Here is a 4163-nt window from a genome sequence, read left to right on the forward strand (position 1 = left end):
ATATATATATATATATATATATATATATATATATATATATATATATATATATATATATATATATAGATATATATATATATATATAGTATATATATGTATTCTAATGCAGTATATGTATATATACATATAATATATGTATATATATATATATTTAATCCAGTCTTGCATTGAAGTATATAGTCATGAATTATAATTCCCTTCCAGATGAAAATGCAGGCTTCTTTTTTTTCATGCCCATTGAGATTTAGATATTTTTAAAGGTTAAACTGGGGGAACATCTTAACATTTGTTAACAAGGTAGGGAATTTGGAAACATTCCAGATCATGCAGCATACGTCAGATGTTTATACATATATATAAGATATATGATACATCTGAAACAACTTTAAACAACTGTGAGTAAGATTTCTTGACCAAGTTGGGGCTGACCACTCTAACTCCAATGACTAAATAAATTAATGTTAGCCAAGGAGTTATGGCTTGATCATAGTGGCATTAGCCTGAGCTTTAAGAAACTGAAATGTCACCTGAGGCTAATGCCTGAACATAAAAGTAATGAATGCAGTCTGTGATGAGTTCCACACCTTCCAGCAGTTCACCCATATGAGCCGTATGAATCAATAACCTGGGCCATAGTTGTCCGCTCTGACTGCTTTAACTTTCAGTCATGTCTACCAACTGAGTGATTAGAAATGCCACTATGGCAATTCTTTTCCAATTGCCTTACTAAAAAGATATTACGCGGGGCCAATTTGCAGCTGCTGGTGTTGGCAGATAGAGATAAGGAGCCAAGGGGGAACACTTCTTGTCAAAAATATTGTCCTGTTTTTTAGACAACTGCCAATTTTCTCCCTACTTGCCATTCATTTAAAAGTCGATATGAATTATCGCCAGACAGAACCTACAATGGAACTTTTCATTTTTGATTAATTGTGCCCACCGACAGAAAGATCAGGCCTCCAAAAAAGGGCCGGCTTGTGTGCAGTCAATGTTGAAATGAGCAATACCGCTGTTGTCGTGCGCTAGTACATCAAATCCTCACAACCTAAATTTTTGAAGACATCTCTCCCATGCCCAAACTTAATCTACATGTGTGCGTTCTGAGATGTGACAGGAAAAACTCAACGCCGTGTGGCATCCTCTCCCAGCATGAAGATGAGATGGCAGCGCGCCGGACGCCAAAGTAAAGTGGGGGGACAATTATGAAGCATTGTGCAATCATGTTGGGTCTCTGTCAGGCTGAGCGGGGTCTGATGAGCCAGTGTGTCACTCAGAGGCTCCAGGGCTCCGCAGCTAATCAGCCAGCGAGGAGGGAGGGGCACGATCGCTCAAACCCTCCATCAACACGCCAGGAAAAGGCAATCACCAGGCCATTTCCATGCGCTATTATCCCCACCTCCACCCCCCCCAACTTTTAGCTCTGAAATCAAGGCCTAAAGATGTCCAGGGAAACACTGGATGGAAGCAAAGGTGGCTGGTGGGTGCAATCACTTGAAGTGCTTATAAAAAAAGAGGAAAAAGAACGGAAAGAGGGAAAAAAATAGTTATGCTAGTGGTTTGTTCAAGCGGTTTAATTTTTTTTTTTTTTTAAATAATCATAAATGCATTGAAAACATGAAAGGAATGGATTGAATGAGGCTTAATCGCTGCACAACCTGCAGGTCTTACGATTCCAGTCACTGGGCTTGGAAATTGAAATGCATGTCTTGTTATAAAGCATGTTAAAGAGACAGAAGCTGTGTTATATGGGTCAGGGCAGGTGATAGAGTGACTTCTCATTTCTCTCTGACGAGGAATCAACACAATAAGCATGGGTTGGGATGAAGGGAACCTTTTTCTATCCGGTAAGAAAAAGAAGGAACAATGAGAGCCGACCAGAAGCAACTCTTCTTCACAGAATATGACTTTGATGGTTATTTTTTTTAGGGAGAGGGAGATAATAGAGGAGAAAGAGGTAACAGGGGTACTTTTTCTACTTCTATGAAACATGAAATGTGAAATGCACACAGTTTTTGTGCTTTTCTGAGTGGTGTCCATTAGCGAACCTCTCTGCCTACTGTCATAGGATCATCTTCTCATATCTTACTCTCTTTCAGTGGAAGACTTCAACAAAAAAAGCCTTTTTTGGGGTTGAAGGACTAGAAGTTCAGATCAGAAAAACTGCATGTAGTCTCAAAACTCTGCAAAAATAAAAGATAATTAAACACGTGCTATATATTTTTCTGTTTTAACCATTTATAATGCACTAAAGATCATTTATTGTTTGTTAAATTATTTAAAAATCTGTTTGGCAACTCTTGTTTTAGAATCAAGTTTTCCTGAAGTGGATTTTAAACAGTCTTATTTGGAGCCAGATTATTCCCCATCAGTCCATCAACCCTTTGTAGTTTATCAATGTAATGCTGTAACGTTTGGACTTAATTTCGAGCTTCATTTATCACAGAAAATCAATTTATTGTCCGTAATCACAACCAGAATTAAAGATACATTAAATTATAATCCACTGGATTATAAAGCAGATTTTTTTATTTTTGAAAAAATTCAAAGATTTAAAGTGTTCCTCATGTTTTAATATATGGTAGGGTCACTTCATTAGCTCTAATTTAGTTTTTATTGGTTATATTTATGAATTTGTGGCTAAAATACACCGGAAACAGTAAAATATTTTTTTTGATGACTTTACACTTCCTACTGCATTGACTGTATTGACATGATCCTGTAGTGTAAGATGTCTTTTATTTTGAAAGGAAGTCATGCAAAGCTCTGTTAAAAGTTATAGACTATTTCATTTTTTTTTTATTTAGTTTGTTTTATTTATCCCTCAAAAATGTATTTTATGTATTATGTCAGTATCAAAAACATAAACATAAATCAGTGTCTTATTTTTCTAAAGGATGACTGGGTTTTGCTTGGCAAAAAAATCAACCCGAATGACTCTAAGTGTTGAAGGTTGCAGACTTCTGGTATAACCCAAAGAAAACCATATTTTGTTCATAAAAATTTATTTTTTATGTGCAAAACACAGTTATTTAAACCTTATTTATTTATTTTCTTAAATATTTTTTGCTCTGAATTCACTAAATAATATTGATAACAATTTTTGGAAGGAATTAACTTTTGTAGAACTATTTATATCTGTAACTATTATAAAATGACAGCTTTAAATCCAGGGTAGATCAACACTGAACTGCTTTTTTGTGTGTAAACAACCAGCTCAGATTTTTGCTTCGGCGGTTTTTGAATGTATTTCTCAGCAGGCGAGCAGAACTCTGTGTCACACCTGGAACTGTGAGGAAATGTTGGTGCAACAAATACGGTCTTACTGGTGTGTAAAAATACTGAAAAAGGCTGTGATTTTGAGGGTGTCTCTTCATCTAAATCAACCAGTTACTAGTCACAGTGGTACTGCCATGCACAGCTAAAGTTTGCTGAAGGCGCGCTGATGCGTTCACTGTCATCACGGCTGTTCAGTCACAGCAGAACCGTAATACATGAGCAAGACCTGTACGAGGAAAGGTGAATGTCTGCACTTACTGATAATCTTCCGTGTACGTAATAATTAGCTGGTAGATTGTTGTGCATCCCTAACTAACATCATAAATCCACTTTTTTGCACCTAATTGCACAAATGCAAAACTTCGGATCTCAATCCTTGTCTTGTGTTTGCAGATTTTTCTATTATTTTTTTGGTTGCCTTGCATTGTAACCAGTGTTTTCCTTACAGAAAAAAAATGGTCCTTACCACATCTGTAGTAATTACCAGTCTGGCAGACAGGCAATCCATATGTGAACAGTGCAGAGAGAGGCTGAGCAGGACATTAACTGAGCATTAATTCACCAACACTGGCATGATGCCAATTATTTTTAATGCAGTCAGTGTTCTGAAAGTCATAATTTTTTTTGAGTAATGGTGAAGGTAACAAAAGCTCCTTGATGGGAATGAGAAAAAAAAGCGTTGAAACGTCTGCAGCTTTAACTGTTCTATCCGTGGAAATGCACAGCAGACATGAAGCAGGAAGTGAAGGCAAGACATTAAATATCCTATTTGGCTACTAAATGTAAAAAATAATTGAAGACATTAAGATTATAACATTTCAAAATCCTCGTTTTCTTTACAGATTTAAATGGTATTAGCTTCTTTACTTGTTTCAAATTTTAAACGA

The 4163-nt window shown here is 36.2% G+C and overlaps 1 protein-coding gene across 1 annotated transcript in view; it reads right to left on the reverse strand.

The window, feature by feature from the left end:
• Positions 1-4163, reverse strand: part of LOC112143435 (glutamate receptor ionotropic, kainate 3) — a 138367-nt gene that overhangs the window by 120700 nt on the left and 13504 nt on the right. The gene's annotated exons all lie outside the window — the stretch shown is intronic.

This window comes from Oryzias melastigma, linkage group LG16 (assembly GCF_002922805.2).
Source record: "Oryzias melastigma strain HK-1 linkage group LG16, ASM292280v2, whole genome shotgun sequence".
Lineage (NCBI taxonomy): Eukaryota > Metazoa > Chordata > Actinopteri > Beloniformes > Adrianichthyidae > Oryzias > Oryzias melastigma.